Source organism: Rhyacophila brunnea, unplaced genomic scaffold (assembly GCF_057557595.1).
Source record: "Rhyacophila brunnea isolate RB1 unplaced genomic scaffold, BYU_Rbru_1.0 scaffold_13, whole genome shotgun sequence".
Classification (NCBI taxonomy): Eukaryota; Metazoa; Arthropoda; class Insecta; order Trichoptera; family Rhyacophilidae; genus Rhyacophila; species Rhyacophila brunnea.
The window spans coordinates 7,729,142-7,748,239 of NW_028232785.1; positions in this window are offsets into that span (position 1 = coordinate 7,729,142).

A 19,098-nucleotide genomic window follows, 5' to 3' on the forward strand; every position below is an offset into this window, starting at 1 on the left:
GCACATTAAACTTTATTAATCATACTTATTTGTTATTATGGTTTGGTTAGGCAGGGTTTAATTGATTTTTAAAAACTAACCAACACCATCTGTAAAATATTGTAGTCTTAATTTAATAAAAATAAATACGCGTGACTGATAAAATTTAATGTGCACTGTTTATGGTGGATATTAACAGTCTACCTCCACCCTTCGCCACTGGCGCCAGCAGACACGTGAATAATCGTCAATCTTAAATAGCAATTATTACTCGTAACGATTCAGGTACCAATTCGATCGTTTTGACACTTGTTTTGAATGGTTTATAATATTATAATATATACGTTAATGTGTTACTAGTCTTTCAATGTATGAGTAAATAAACATTTATATCTATTGGTCAGTTCTGTAGCTACACTAAAAAGTTAAATTTATAGTTTTTTACCTGCGCGGTAAGGCAGGTGAATTAATATTGTAATTTTTTGTACACTTGATAAAATACATTTTTATTGGGTGTTCAGCGCAGCGGTTTGCTCGGGCAAAATTAGATCTGAGAAGAGCGACACCGTATACAGACGGCCATTAAAGATTGTGTCACAAAAACTAGCTTCCTTGTATGCATTGATTGCTTGCTTGGTGATAGTAGATGGTCTTAAAGACCCTCGACAAATTCTATGTTTTACATTATACTGTTAATAATATATCGGTGCGTTTCCTGTTCGGTTTTTACTCAAAAGCTACGCGATCTGTATTAATGACAATATAGCTTTATATAAATACTATATTGTTGGTACTAATTCAGATTCGTTTAATCTTCTGATGCTCCAAAAATGGGATCCTCATCCAACCGTCTAAAAAACCATCTTTGTCACTGATGCTTTCAATCACTGTAGTTGGTACAAAACCTTCACGAATTGTTTTTTTTTTTTTAAGATAATATTATACAGTCGAACTTGGTTATTACGAGGAAGATGGGACCGACTGAATTTGCTCGTTATAAGCGGTACTCGTTATATCAGAGAATATGTATTTTTAAATGAGCGGTCACCAAAGGTAACAAAAAACGTCAAAAATAAAAAATCTGAAAACCAACGTAAAAATCCCCGAAACAAGCATGGCCTTTATAAACTGCAAAAGATGTTGTTTATTGTAATGAACGCTGGTAGGTACCTACGGACTTCACAAACCTTGAATTTTTCAACCATGTGCGTGGATACTTTTTCATTATTGTCGGCGAAAACAACAATTATAAACTTAACTAGTGTCGTAAACTTAATCCGTCCCCTGGCGGCATCCTGTCCGATCGGATTTTATTGCTCAGGGTCGAAATATTTTTAAACGATCGACCCATTAACAGTATTTTAGCTCGGTATATCCGATTAGTTGCTCGTTATAACAGTGAATAAACGTATGGAAAAAATCATTAATCAAAATGTCAACGAATGTTTTCTCATTACATCCGAGATCTCGCTATGTCCGAGATCGTAATAACCGAATTCGACTGTAAATGTAAAATAAATATTGGACGTCGTCGATTTATTTTTCGAGATGATTGACTTTAAAAATAAACAATTTAAATTAAAAAAAAAAAAAAAAAGAACGCGTCTGTTAAATTTAATAGTAAATACCTACCATAACATCATACCGCGTAAGTTAGGTTACTTTATAATTTTTAACATAAATACATGACGTGAAGTTAATGTTATATTGTATACATTTAGTGGATTTTACATGCTTTTGTGCCTTAGTGAAATAAACAGTAAACATCAATATTATTATGTAGTGCAAAACACTGATTTTTTAAAACAATTTAAATGAACTAAAACGTCAGAAAATATAAACAATATTGTAAGCTAAGTGTTACCATTCCTCACTGAAAAAATCTCTACTAAACCTTTGACTATTTAACGTTTTTCTGGATTGATAATATACTTAATAGTAAGTTAATTATAAGATTTTTATAAAAATATAATACATCGAGGTGCTGAGGATTGTTTGTGTACAAGTGACATATCATTTTAATTGAGTTAGGTGCAATTAATTTTCAGATCAACACATAATAAAATTATTAATACGGAATCATTATCGGGCAGTCTCATAAATATATAAGCAGGGTTGATTACGAGACAGAAATTTTAAAGCCAAGAAAAATGTAATTATTTATTCTTAATATTAATATGTACACCCACGATGGCCGCGCAGCATCAGCATCGGCCTATAGCGTCGTGTGTCCCAGGTTATAATCCCGGGTCTGGCAAGTACACATATTGTTTTTCAATTTGTGTATGAGTCAGAGTATAGACCTAATAGGTTGAGCAAGTGGCTGACATCCATTGCTTGTAAAAAACCAATTCTGTTAATACAAACCACCATTTTGTGGAGGCCCATATGATCTTATTAAGATCGGATATTGTCAATATAATATATTGTAAATCTCATACGGTAACCTAAGGAACGTACGGAATTTATTAGCATCGTAAAGGGAAGGTTAAAGTGTGCTTTTAAAAAAAAATATATCCCTACATTGAACAGAACGATACAAAATATGTCTTAAATCAATTATGTCACTAAAGATTATGCAAGTAATTATTTTTTTCAGTGATGCAGGCAAAAAAATCTTATTTCTACCAACATATTATTAGTCAAAAATGGTATATTTTTTTTATCCTTTATCTGCATCAATTAGTAGAGTATGTTTTACCAAGTCCCAGGGGTCACTGCCTTGTTTATTTAAATAATGGATTATTTACAATCTGTTTATTTATACATAATAAATAACACAAACATATCCACAAATTCTGAATATGTATATTTAATTATATACCGGACACAATTTTTACTTTTCAGACGAAATTTCAAAGATTTTACGAACTGGAACTGTGTTCCGGTTCGATCCGATCCATTACAAACCCTGCATGTCACTTTTTTTTTCGACCATGTCCGATCCTAATAGGATATGGGCCTCCACAGAGTAGAGGTTTGTATTAACAGATTTTGTTTTTTACGAGAAATGGAGGTCAGCCACTTGCTCAACCTATTAAGTCCATACCCTGACTCACACAAATTGAAAAACAATATGTGTACTTGCCAGACCCAGGATTCGAACCTGGGACCCACGGCTTTATAGTCCAACGCTTATGCCGCGCGGCCACCGTGGGTAATTCTAATTAATTGATATTATTAGACAGTAATTTTGCCAGCTGATCAATTGTCCACTATGGCCGAGCGGCTTATAAAGTCGTGGGTCCAATATTCGAATCGTGGCTCTGGCAAATACACAATTTTATTATATTGTTTTTCAATATGTATTTGGAGTCAGAGCATGGACACAATAGGTTAAGTAAGAGGCTAACATTTATTTGTCGTAAAAACAAAAATCTGTTAATACAAACCTCCACTCTGTAAAGGCCCATAGTATGATTATATTAGGATCGCACATGTTCATAATTGCACCAATTAATTGCACATTCGTCACAACAGGTAAAATTGTAGTATTTCAATCCTCAGAACCTCTTCCTACAAAATAACGCAGTCACAAACTAGCGACATCAAAATATTATAGCAATGGTAACTATTTTAATGTGAAATTATTGTCCTGTAATCCTAACTCATAAATGTATGAAATAAATTAACACTGTCTACGTAGAGTTAGATACACGAACGATTTTGACACCCATCACTGTGTATGTGCACTGGTGTATGTGAAGTCGTGTATGCACTGGTGCATAAAATTGATCGTTATTTCTGTTGACCCAACATTTACCTTCGTCCTGCAGGAAATGAGGCACAATAACGATGTTTGATTACATTTAAATAAGGATTAACATACAATTTAAATAACAACCAATGACTAACCAGTTGAAAATAAATCACCGTCATAGATGAGTGTTGTTTCTTTCCTAATTACTGTATCGGTTTCGATTAACTAGTAATATAAGATTGTGGCATATCTATTAAAATAATTATAAAAGAATAAAATATAACATACAAAATTATGAATAGTTGAAGTGTTTGTAAAAAACCCTCTACCTTATCAATAATAATACACTCTATAATCACATTATAATAAATCGTCATAATTGTTGTTTTTATTTAATAAACGCAATTTTTTTTTGTAGTACTTTTTCCACTTTTAATCAATAGATTAGGACCGGTTTCGTCCGCCTCAGAGGGACATTTTCAACTGACATTTCCCTCTGAGGCGGACGAAACCGGTCCTAATCTATTGATTAAAAGTGGAATAAGTACTACAAAAAAATGCGTTTTATTGAATAAAAACAGCAATACAATTGAGTTCCACTATGAATTGACAGTTAACAAAAAAAAAAAGAAAAAAAAATCATCATAATAAACAATAAAAATACTACACTCAAGAGGTGTAAAATCGTCCATTCTGGGAACAATGGTAACGTATTGGGAATTAATGGAGTTAACTAATGAGATAAATATATGATATCGATCAGTCTTTAGTTATTAGTTAAACAATTTTAATATTCAATAATATTCTTGTCATGATACCTATATTTTTATAATATTATTTTTTAATTTTAATTGACATTAATTTGAGATTAGTATAAATGTTATATTTTAAAAATAACTGTTAAGAAATTAGTGTTAAATTCGATTTTAATTATTACTAGTAGATAATTACTGTGTGAGAGATAACTAATTGAAGTAAATTTTTGTTTAAAAATGAATTTGTTTAAAAATAAATATTTATGTACCTATTATATTGTCATTTCTACCAGAATATCAACGAATCTGTGTGTTGTTTTAATAAGTAAAACATCAAATTTATTTTATTAGTAATAGAGTTTGCTAATAACCACAAAATGGAAATGGGCTCTAAAAAGGGACAACCGCTGGACAAATCTAGTCATCCAGTGGTGCCCAAGAGGTACAAAACGTCCGCAAGGTAGACCTAGAGGCCGCTGAATCGATGAAATTGTTAAATTCTGCGGAAGTACGTGGCGGCCTCTAGGTCTACCTTGCGGAAGTTTTGTACCTCTTGAATATGACTGGATGACTAAATTTGTCCAACGATTGTCGCTTCTTCGAACTATGTGTCCAGCCCATCTCCATTTGAGGCTTTTAATGAACTCCATCACATTGCAAACCCTTGTTAGAATTAGATTATAATCTTCATTTTATAACATAATTATTAAATTGTTTCATCAAATTACACTGTGAATAAATTGTCTTTAATTGCATGCCTTATAATTAAGTCATTAAACTCCACCTTATTTAAAAAAAATAAAATAAAAGAAACAATCACACATCTACAACGATGATACATTTGCGATTAGCCAATCATTAGTTACCATTTAAACTGTATCTTAATCCCACAGTTACCAGCGATTTGGCACTCCCCAACTTGGCACCAATAACCTAGTGCAATACCATCCAATACAACACAGGAACAGTGCACTGACATGCCATTAAGTCGTAATTTCTTTAGCGCGTTCAACGCATATGATCAACGCACGCGTTAAACGCTTCCGTATTAATTAATGTACATTATAGGACGTATACGCACTGCGCGCATACAAAATACGGCTTTGTGTTATGCGTGCGTTGTTCACACGCGTCGGATACACTCTAAAAATTGAGACATTATAGTATTATCACGTAACATTTAAAGGCGACGTGCAATTAAAATTATATACATAAGGCACACTAGTATGTTACATCGCATTTTTTCTACACGTCATATTTTTCTATAAAGAATTACATGCATGAAATAAATGTCAATACAGCACACCAGTGTGCTTCTGTTTCCACCAAATTTTAATTGTGGTATCCTTCTAAACATTATATGATGTCATCTGGACTTGGGAGAGAACTGGTTTATGTGAAGAAACACAGGTTTTTCAGTTGAGGCTAAAAATGAAATTGTCTCTAATTAAAACGCAAATCAATTGGCGAAAACCATAAGATCGATTAACAAATGACAGAAAAACAGTTACACCGAATGAAATCGTCGTCGATTAGCTTTCGCCGAAACGGTAATTTGTAAGAATTTTAAAAAATAGCAGCATTTATTTGAAAATAATTATTTTTTCTTAGCACAAGTAACAGAATTATACACTATTTTTTAAAAATAAATGTTTGATAGACAATGGGTGCTGACTCACCCACCTTTTAGTCATGTTGTACTATATTTAAACATTTAAAAATATAATTAATTTAAAATGTATGAACGGAAAGCATTATGGAATTACTAAAAGGTAGGTAAATAAGTATCCAGTGAATTATAATTAGTTTGTTAATACGAATTTAATTATTTTCAACTAATTTAATCTATGTGGAATTATATTCAAAGAAACATACTTCTGGACGATTCGGCGCCGGGACAACTGGGCGCTACGCAATCGAATGAAATTGAAAATAAATAGACAATCCTGAATAATTATAAGTAGATACTTTAAAAAAATATATTTAATATCATTATTTATATTTAAATTATTTAATACTTGGTGAGGATTTAAAAATGCACACGTAAATAATGATTTAATTGTGCATACTATGTCGAGAAGAGAGTTTTGTTATTTTTACATAAAGCCTCAGGCATGATATTAATTCTCAATCCAACACATCCATCATAATAAACAACATTATGTTAAGAGCAAAATGAATTAAAACTACTAAGTAGTGAATAGAAACTGATTAAAATTCTTCATCTACTTTATGTATAAAATCGTAACGATTGTCTATTTATTTCTTTCGACAGTGCGGCACCCAATTGTCCTGGCGCCCAGTTGTCTCATTCTCAATAATTGTCACAGTATTTACTTGTTACAATTATTATATATTATTTCTTTTATAGCCGTCGGTTTTGCGGCTGGAAAAACTGCACTGTTAAAAATGTGTGTTTGATCCATTCCAAGAGACCATTGAATTGGACAAATGGATAATATCCATTCCTCGTACAAAGTCAATTAATAAAGATAAGATCCACTATTCAAATGCTTTTTTTTTTAAATTCGTATAAATTACTGTTTCGGAAAAGAGTTAATTTTTAATATTATTCAACGAATAATTCACAAGATTTAAGAATGTAACATTCTAATTATTGAACATACATAATTCTGAAAAAAACTTCCGAGAAAATATAATATTATAACCAATAGAAGAAATATTTTTGAAAAAAGTAAGACACTCCGCAGGAATCGAACCTGCATGTCTCGGGTATTGTGCCCACGCACGTAGACCACTATGCCAAAGGAGTCATACTTATTGTTGTTTTAATTTAATAAAACGCAATTTTTTTGTAGTATTTATTCCACTTTTAATCAATAAATTAGGACCGGTTTCGTCCGCCTCAGAGGGATATTTTCACCGAATGAAAGATGAGTCATGAGTCAAACACCCACGGTGGCCGCGCGGCTTAAGCGTTGGACTATCACGCCGTGGGTCCCAGGTTCGAATCCTGGGTCTGGCAAGTACACATATTGTTTTTCAAGTTGTGTCTGCCAGGGTATGGACCTAATAGGTTGAGCAAGTGGCTGACATCCATTTCTCGTAAAAAACAAAATCTGTTAATACAAAACCTCTACTCCGTGGAGGCCCATATGATCCTATTAGGATCGGACATGGTCGAAAGAAGAAAAGTGGAATAAGTACTCCAAAAAAATGCGTTTTTTTAAATTAAAACAATACAATGCAGTTCCACCATGAATTGACACTTAAAAAAATAAATAAAAGAGTCATACTTAATTGCGACAAAATTTAACTAATGGCTTTTTAGAGTTAATTATTACAATTTATTAGATGTACATTCGGATTTATTGTTTTTTTTCTGCTTGTTTATCGAATAGATAATTTCGAATAAAATACTTTTGTACAAATGTTCTCGTACAAAATGCCATATAGCCATAGCTTCAATTGAAAATATTGTGTTTTTGGTGTAGTCCAGTTTATCTCGCAGATCCAGATATGTACTATGAATAGAAGTGGAATGCCAATAATATATGATTGGTAACCTGGTTGAGGCGTTGGTTTGGGTGGTGTCGGATTCGCGACCGGAACCTTCCCGAAGGTGGTGAGTGCCTCCGAAGAATCCTTCGCCAGGCAAGCGAGGAGCCATAAGGCTGCAGCCCACGAAGCCCTCGACATATCGTGGCCCCACAGCGTCAGGCCGCTTGTCACTGCTTTTAAGGCCGGCTTAGGCGTCAGACGTTTGGTTTAGTCAATGTTATTTAAAATATATATTAGAACTAATTTCAATCAGATTATTAATATATTAAATATATAACGTTTTTTTTTGTAAGGCACTGTTGTATTATTAAATATACCTATATTATAATATAAAAAAATAGTTATTCAATTATACCTACATACATCCACACTCTTTTAAATTTTCTTTCTCTCTCTCAAAACAATATTTAGCATAATTCAAAGTGGTGTTACAAATAACATCACCGAAATGATTTCTCAATACACTATTATTATAAAATAGCATAATATCCTACAGTGACGAAAGGTAAAGGTAAGCTGTTAACATCCAACATAAATAATGCACAGTAAACTTTGTCAGAAATACATTATATTTTGTTTTCATTGAACAAATAATACAAATTGCAGATGGTGCTGGTTAGTTTTTTTAAATTAAATTAAACTCTACCTAAATCAAATCATAATAGTTTTGATATGAACACTTTTCCAGTCACACTTATTATTTGTTTTCGTTGAATTAAGAATACATATTACAGATGGTGTTGGATATTTTTTTTTAAATTCATTAGGCCCTGCTTAATACAAACCATAATCGATAAACAATATTGTTCCATCTATAATTAATTATCCAAAATTATGCCATTAAACCATACATAAATGAATATTTTTAGGCAGGGTTTATATGAATTTTAAACACCAACAAACACTATGTACACATTGTAGTCTTAGTTCAATGAAAACATAATAATACCTATGTACGTTTGACTGACAAAGTTTAGTGTACACTATTTATGCCGGATCTTAACAGCCTACCTCCACCCTTCGCCACTGCTGTATACACATGCCGTTTTTAATAATTACGTCTTAATCGAAGGCCTTCCTAAAGTAAATACAGTTCGAAACTTTAGAAAACATGACATGTACCTGCACTTAATATAAAAATTAATAAATACATATAACGAGTGAAAGGAAAATTGACTGTGACTGTAAAAAGATGCTTAAAATTAAAAAAAACATTTTTTTTTACAAAAATGGCAGTTGAGTATTACAAAACGGGACTGTGACGTGATGTAGTATAAGGAGTCCGATAGAAGATGAGCATAATAATTATTGATAAAGTAAACTTGTTGTTTTTTGTAACTAAACTATTTCCAAATCCGGATAAACCCCCAATTCATTATTTAAGGTAGGTAACACTCACGATGGGTGCGCGGCTTAAGCGTCGGCATATAGCGTCGCGGATCCCAGGTTCTAATTCTGGGTCTGGCAAGTACACATATTGTTTTTCAATTTGTGTATGAGTCAGAGTATGGACCTAATATTTTGAGCAAGTGGCTGACATTCATTTCTCGTAAAAACAAAATCTATTAATACAAACCTCCACTCTGTGGAGGCCCATATGATCTTATTAATATCGGACATGGTCGGAAGAAGGTATAGGTCAGACGTGGGAAAATGCGGCTCTTTGTTGGGTTAAGTGCGGCTCCTAATGTCTCTTGATAAACATATAGGTATTTTCGCGAGTTTGACTTTCTAAATGTTGTAAGTGACAAGATGCGCGTATTAAATTTGAATTTCTGCATTTAATACTACGTGATAACGTGACTACGCTGTGGCTCTTTATATATATGGTTACATGTAAGTTGTACGTATGCAGTTCATCGTGGGACACTTATTCGTGCGCCGCAGTACGTGAAACACGAGTTCGTATAACATTTTATCAAATTACGAGTTCTTCGTTGAATATTTCACCGTGGAATACATTTGTACGTATCTTACAAAACGCGGTGATAGTTTGAAAATAGTACTGTTCCAATAATTAGATTAACCCTAACCTAACCTAACCTAGTAAAGACATCTCCAAATATTGTAGCATACGTACAAATATACTCCACGGTGAAATTTAATGTTCAACGAAGAACTCGTCATTTGATTAAATATTACACGAACTCATGTTTCACGTACTGCGGCGCACGAATAAGTGTCCTGCGGTGAACTGTTTACGTACAAATTTCCGGATACGTTATATATATTATAATATATAATATGAAAATCCACAATGTGGCTCTCGTTGACCTCATGTATGAGTATGCCCATCCCTGGTATAGGTTAACGAAGTTTTTGTGTTTCAAGTGAAAATGCTTAGTTCATTTTTATTTTCCGATAAAGCATTCATTCTAATACAAATAAGCAACATATAATTATTGGACATATCAGAATTTTATATATATAATTTTAACACGTTATATTCAATTATTAGCAAGTGCAAGTACGTTATAATTAAACTCTAATATCCTGCCACCGATAACATTAATATGGACGAAGCATCTGGAAAAAAATGACTCTCGCTTTTTTGTCGAGTCTGCCGAATGGCATAATCTGTTCTAACGCCATTACAATAAAGGTGATATTGCTATAAATTCCTGATGCTTTTTGTCGGGTCTGCTGAATAGTTTGGTTCGAACGGGTTCGCTCAAATGAACATTGACACTAGAAACACTGTTCTGACGCCATTACAATAAAGGTGATATTGCTATAAAATCCCGATGCATGATATCGCATAATGGAAATAATTTCATGACGTCTACCTATGCATGTGCAAATGTCGCTATGCGCGAATTTACTTGTTAGCTACTGTATTGAGTGCGTTGTCTATTAATAATGTCATTGCCTGCCACCGATTAGTAATAAAAATACTAATACGACATTTTTATTAAAAAACGATTCTTAAGGTTTGATGCCCTGACCCTTTTATAGATAAAATAAATAGCAATTAATAATGATGATGAAACCTTGTTAGATTTATATATATTGCCAAAATAGACATTTCCATTTTACCTACTGTATTATTGTTAATCTTGTACGGTAGCACAAGGTGATATCACCGGTTGGGACGGAATTTATTAGCATCGTAAAGGAGAGGTTAAGTAATTTAAACATAAATTTAACTGGAAACTCTAAAAACGTTTCAGTTTCAGTCGGCCACTTCAGTTTTGCGTTTAAGAGCAAAATGAATTAAAACTACTAAGTAGTAGATAGAAACTGATTAAACTTGCATATTTTGTTCAAGTTCCAACGATTTTTTTTTATATAAAGCCTCATGATAATTTTCAATCCGCAAAAAAACATTAAGTTAAACATCAGTTTAACTAACAGCTCTACTGAAACAGAGACTGAACGGACTACAAGACTTATCGTTTAAAAGCACCTTTAAAGGATACGTCATAACAGTTGGATAACCATTGTCATTTGCTGAAGGTTTATACAGTTTTCTTGAATGTTTTTGACAATTCGGCATTTTATTATTTTCATGTTTTAGTCTAACAACTCTTGTAGGCAACGGTTTTTAATTAAATGGTACTTGTTTAGAGAGACCATAGAGGTATTAAATAAAAAAGGGGCAAGGAATCGGCTTTCTCATACAACTGAATGAAGCAGGCCAACAATAGCTGACAACTTACGAGAAATGGCGACGCCATAAAAAAAATCAGGGCATCACGGAGGATTTACTTTGGTCATTATGACGTACCCATATAATATAATGTTAACGTGGAAATTTTGCCACAAATTGATTACTAGCCTGATTCATCATACTTTCATATTATAACCTGCCACCCCTAGAGAGAGACAATAAATAATTCAATTGATTTATTGTAGCGGCGCTCGTGGTGCAGTTGGTAAGGCACTGGCCTTCCGCCCGAGCGTTCTGGGTTCGACCCGGTGAGGACACAATATTTATGTGTTTTTTCTCAAAGCCTGGGTGTTTGTGATTGTTCAAAATTACTAACAAACACCTTGTACGAAAAAGCAATGACATGGTTATTAATAATTCTAAAAACAAAATGATCTATTGTAATTATTGTATACACACTGTGACTTCCCTAAGTAGGGTGTTGCCCTTAACGGCCCACATGCTCAATGTATTTGTATATTATTTCAAAAAAATACTACCTTATTCTTAGGTCGATAATTATTATAAAGCAAACATTATTCGTAGAGTGTTTATCACATTTGAATAGTCAAAAACATAGCTTATAATCAGTATCTTTAAAATTATCTTTAAATGTCTAAATCTTGCCCATTTTTTGAAAAATAAAATGCCTAATTCTTGTCAAATTTGGGATCACAGAGATTATCAATATAATTTTTTATTGTAAATATTTCACTATAATAATGTCAACATAAATTTTACTAATGGTTTTATAAATGCTTTTAAAAATTAATAAATATAAAAAATCTTAACACCACTTCACATGGACATACTGAAATATGACTATATTCTAAAACATTAGAGCGAGAGGTTTAAAAGAATGCTCTTTTATGTAATAAAAATACTTAATGCAGCCATCGAATGTGTCAAATAAATATAAAGGATAATAAGGCTTCAAAATTATGTACATAGATTATCTACAACGTTTAAGGAATAGGAAATTTAAGGAAAGGATCATCCTTTGAAAATAGCATAAAAGCTCCATTTTGACGTACGCTGAGCATTTTCCCCCTTAAGCGCCCTCTTTAGTAATTTAATTATTTATTTTGGACTATCTGAAACAAACAAAATTCTTAAATTGCAATATACAATATAATCTACTGAGAATCATAGAATTTCCACAAAATCTACTATCAAACAGTGGTGGTTTGGAGAAACATTATTGTAAAAAAAAATCCGTTAGATAAGCCGCCACTTTAATTATGTTGTCAATAGCGACGGTATCTTTTGTTTCATGGAAAAATGCTGCATTAAAACGTTGTAATTTTTGTATTCGATCCTCTATTCGCCGACATTTATTATGTACCGCCCCTATGGAATGCCTACCCCAATAGATCAGGGTGGAGGTAGGCTGTGTAAATCCGACATAAATAGTGCAAATTAAACTTTGTCAGTCATACATAGATATTTGCCTTACATATTTAGGATAAAACATTTTTTATCTATTATGATTTGGTTCAGAAAGAGTTTAATTGAATTAGATTTTTGGGTTTCCAACGTGTGTACTTCTTCCTTCTTTCCTCGACGTTTTGAGTTCGTTGCAGAGGCCATTATCAAGAGATATAACATCGAGGAAAAAAGGAAGAAGTACACACGGCGAAATCCAAAAAAAGCTATTACGATAAAAAAAACAACCGTGAAAGTCTCAAAAATGATATAACTGACATAGTTTATTGTACATTTTATTACCGGATCTCCACAGCTTACCTCCACCCATCGCCACAGGCCTACCCCTACGGTACGTCACTGTATATAGATTAAAAATAAAGAAAATTCGGTACTGTTCGGTTATACGGAATACAGCGGAAAACGCATTTTGAAAATAGCCGATAAACTGGATTATTTGTTAGTTTGGGTTAGTTTAGGTTAGGTTAGATTGGGTTAGGTTAGGTTAGGTTTGGTTAGGTTAACGTAACAAATAATTCAGTTTATCGGCTATTTTCAAAATGCGTTTTCCGCTGTATTCCGTATAACCGAACAGTACCGAAAATTCTTTATTGTAGGCATAACAATAAATTTCCCATAGACAATTCAGAAGAGTCTGATGACAAATCAGACAAAAATAAATGATTTTAACCTTTCCTTTACGATACTATTTTTTTGTCCGTTGCATTGATGTCAATATTAGTTACTTCCTTATTTTAAGAAGGTTATTCGTCATTATTTTCTGCTTGTTTTACCTATAAAATGATGAAAAGGGCATTAAAACTAGTATTTCCATTCAATCTGGCTGGTCACAATTCTAACGGATATCTATCTATCTATCAATTATAAATGTATTTACTGGATAATGTAACTAATTTTGAAAAAAAAAATACATTTTATTTAGCTAGGAAAAGCTAAAATATAAAGATGGCAAATATTGAATATTGACAGATTTTTTTGCAAATTGAAATCAGATCAAAAAGGCTATATTATTCAAAGTAACATTATATCAACGGGTGGGATAAAGCAGGTTTCATCTAAACACCATACTTATAATAAATGTATGTGTGAACAAGGATTTAACCATATAATTTCTTTGTATTAAACATTAAAAAAAAAATTGAAAACACACTTATATAGGTACTTTAAAACTATAAATTTTTTGTTGTTATTGTCATAGCAACGAATTAATCGTTAATTTTATCCCTTAGGATAATAAAAACACTAACAAACGTAAGTACATATATATTTTTTATAGAAAAATTTACAATTAATTGCTTATTTGAGAATGACACCAATTTACAGAACGTTTGAAAACAGCTATGTAGAATAGAAAATCGAATTATTTACTTTTAAATCGATTTATTGAACCTGGCTAGGTACACATTGCAGCACTAATAATTTCCTGTCTATCACTGGCGAAGGGTTGAAGTAGTCTGTTATGATCTGACATAAATAGTTCACACTAAACTTTGTCAACCGTTCGTAGGTATTTGTTTTCATTGAAATAATACTAGGTACAATGTGTCGATAGTGTTAGTTAGATTTTAAAATTCAATGAATGATCCAATGATTCAAAGCCTAATCCAAGCATAGTTTAAAAAAATATTCGTTTATCTATAAAATATCTATAATAATTATGCCATTAAACATACCCACATCATTTTAGATATTTAATAGATAGAAGGATATTTTGTATCGATTAAGGTTTGTTTAATGAATTTAAAAAAAAAACTAACCGTGCTGAAACCAAGCCATAATAGATAATAGTTAAAAAATATTCGTCTACCTATAAACTATCTAAAATTATCTATTATGTTTTGGTTTAGACAAGGTTTAATAAATAAAAAAAACTAACCAACAACATCTGTAATAATAATTATGTATTATTAATTCAAAACATACAATAATTAATATAAATAAAAAGGTATGCACCATTGTTGTATAGCATACCTAAACTATTATGGTTTATTTTAGCCATGGTTTAATTGAATTTAAAAAAATAGCAAACACTATCTATACATTGTAGCCTTAATTCAATGAAAACAAATACGTTTTTACTGACAACGTTAAGTGTGCTCTATTTATGTATGATCTGAACAACCTGCTTCAATCTTTCACCACTGCTATATACAAAATAACTAACTTTATAATAAACTCAAAACAACTGAACGAAGTATTATTTTAAATGAAAATAAACGTAGTATAATGTAGTTGAATAATTGAATTTTTCGATACCTAAACTATTTAAAACAATGCGATTAGGTAAGACATTTTTTTATGAATCAAATTTTCGCTAATTGCAGTAGTGTATGACATCGATTGACTATCCATTTAAAATATCAAATTTTGACAGAGAAATATGCTATAATACGTATTTTAAAAAAATACCCACGAAATTCACCTTTCAATCAACAATCCGCAGTTTCTAAAATAACCCTTAACTTATATAATATAATTAATAACGCAGAACCTTATCAGATATACAAACTTAATATATAATTAATTTAAAAACCTTTTTGATTATATTATTATTTAAAATTGATTATAATTATTATTACTTTGCGATTCTTCTTTCCTGTAACGCGGATTCGAACTTTGGTTCACGGATTCGCAATTTGGAAGCAACGCGGCGAACTTCTGATCAAAGAATGAAAAGCAATATTATTCAGTCGTTGGTTATAGGTTGAATTTTCGAATCTCTGCTACGGCATTTTTAGGGATGTGCTCGGGTATCGGATACTTATTGAATCATTAAGACGGTACTTCAGTGAAACGGCAAATAATTTTCAACTATAGGTGCGACGAAATTTCTGACTGGCTGGCAGTCGGAGAGCGAAAGTCTAGCTGTGAACACGTCAATTTGTTTTGTGATGTCGACGGGGGAATTAATTCTTAAATCGTGTAAAGATGACTAAAAAACGTTACCCATTTGCTTGAAAAAGAAAACATATTAATTAATATATTATTAGTATTAGTAATAGAACAATAAACGTAACATTAAATGGACGCATGTTGACTTTTTATGACAAATTATGTTTTGTTCTGCACGCGTCATTTGCACAATCATTGCGTCGCGTAGTCACGATCGTTTTAGACCGTGCCCCAGCTGAAGTATAGCCTTAACATGATCGCTCGATAATTTTTTGAGAGTTTGCGAGTTATTTTATTATAAGCATCAGTGGCGAAGGGTGTAGGTAGGGATTGCAATATCGGTATTTGAAAACCGGTATCCCAGTATTTTTCGATACCGAAATACCGGCTTTAAAAATCATATATTACCGATATTGAAAGTGTAAACAATATGTATCTATTAAAAACTTAACAACACTTAGTTCAATGAAAAAAATACGTATAACTGGGAAAGTTTAGTATGCATTATTTATGTCGGATCTTAACAGCCCACTTCTACCTTTCGCCACTGCCTTATATAGCAGGTATAGGCTTACCTACACACCTTAGACGGAACAATGCAATTATAGTTTTTAGATATCTGATACGCACGACTAATAATGATTTGGTTTGGCAAAGTCTTTTAGCGCCGCAGGTGAAAAAAAATCAATTTTTACGAAATATCCTGTCAAAAATTATATCACTATTTTTACTTTCTTTATCTGCCGCTTATAATCAGTCCACGGTTCGTCTACACTCACGGGATGTCACCTCTTTCTCCTTATATATTATTATAATCCAGTTTGACCCCTGACCATTACACCAGTAATTTCTTGATTGGGCCCGGTGGATTCGCTGTCAACCTCTTTGACTTTGGACTTGTCACCTGACCAACTCATGAGGCAAAGAACTACATGATGCAAGCCACATCCTCTGGGAATATCCAAGAATGTACTGCGAAAGGGAAGAGATGCTCAAGTCGGCCCAACCATCTGTCGCCACAGAGACCAACTACAGACCTACAAATTTATTTGAAGAATTGATGAGGGAGTCACAATCGAAAACTACCCAATCAACACTCGCAACTGGACAGAATCTGATATTCAAATGCCGTTTTCACAATGGCGTCCATATGGTAGTTCGTAGTTCCATTTTTTACCGTTCTTCAGATAAGTTTGTAGGACTGTTCAGTGCTTTAAAAAAAATGCAGCTTCTTAAAACGGACGTGAAGATCTTTTCACATAGTTCAGTATGTCCATATTGTTTTTGATATATTTTCACATATTATAATGTCAATTAATTAGAATTACCCACGGTGGCCGCGCGGCATAAGCGTTGGACTATAAAGCCGTGGGACCCAGGTTCGAATCCTGGGTCTGGCAAGTGCACATATTGTTTTTCAATTTGTGTGTGTCAGGGTATGGACCTAATAGGTTGAGCAAGTGGCTGACATCCATTTCTCGTAAAAAACAAAATCTATCAATACAAACCTCCTCTCTGTGGAGGCCCATATGATCCTATCAGGATCGGAGATGGTCAAAAATTTATTTTTGTTAATTTTTAGTGATCCTCTCTTCCATGGATACTTTTTATTAAATTAAGTCCCATTAAACTCAGTCAAAACACACATTTTGAGTGCGTGGCGACCTCAGTATTGGGCTTCTACTCCTGAGACATTCCCAGGCGCAAACAATCCCTGATGCTTTACATCCAGTTTACACATATTATTCTAATTTTATCTATATTTTATAAAATAAATGTGTTAGATATTTTGTTATAGGTATCGCTTATCCAGCTAAGACGGGAAAATTATTTTTTCCACGAGACAGTGATAATTTCGGGGATTTCATGAACCGGAACGACGCTCCAGTGCGTTCCGATCCATTTCGAGCCCTGTTTACATCCCTAATCGTAGGGCCTCGTGATACGCTCGATTGAGAGCGAGTGTGCAGCGGGGCGGGTTGGTTTAGACTGTTTAGAGGGCACTATTAGGTAGTCTGGAATAGGTAGTACAGTCTTTAAATATTAGAGTATTGATTTACTAAATAACGATATATTTTCCTGCAGCCCTTCTCTATTCATAATATGAAATGTGCGCACGCAACTTATACAATAGGTATTTGTTGTTGACTAGGTATTTTAAACGTAATAGATTTGTAATTGATAACTTCTTTATACGGGCACCTATTTAAATAAGTAATGAATTTTAACTTAACAATTGAAAATAGATCTTGGAATATGCAGTTTCTTTTTGTACCCAAGGCCCCCACACAGTGACGTTCCGTGGGGGTAGACAGATTGAGCGTCGCTTGGGGGCGGCAAATGAGAATCATTATTCATATATAAAAATCGATAGGTACCTAAACTTAGTAATAACGGAAATATCTTTCCATTCAAAAAATCAACTTACTGGTTGGAAACAAAATGTATTAATTAACATAAAATATTTAACAGGGTTGTATTTTTTTTATCGGGTTCGCGATGTCTAGCTTACTTTCGTTGTCCTTGGACGTCACGTTCTTGATGACCATCAATGAATCGTGTAGATTTGCGAATTATTGGTAGGTATATACTTACCTAATTAATTTATCCAAATAGGTATATTTTCACGTCACTTGCGAGTTTTCAAAGTTTTCAGGTGTATTTTTAAATCGACCGTGTTTAGGAAAAAAGAACGTAACCCACACAGAACAAATTTTACAGGAGAGGCAAAAAACGTTTTTTGAATGATTTTGGTTTAATATTAATAAAAAAAATAAGCACACACATTAGGTGCATGATGATTGATGATTTGGTGTTAATATTTTTTCTATGTACTAATAATTAAAGAAGTTATTATAGAAAAATCAATAAAATTGAGGGTAAATGCTTTTTTCCTTAAATTAAAACTTAATTAAAGCTAAATTAAAACCTGAATTTATATAATAAATCGGTATTTGCGACTTACTTCCTTCTTACAGAACGTGTATTTAGTTGTATACATTGTTAATATCTAATAAAAGCACTTTTCGAAAAATCGAGGGTTACGCCCTTTTTCCTATACACAGTCGAAATGTATCTGAAACCGTGGAAACTCGCAATATTGTCTATTTAAGTAGATAAAGCATTTTAATTAGATTAAGCGGTATAATTATATT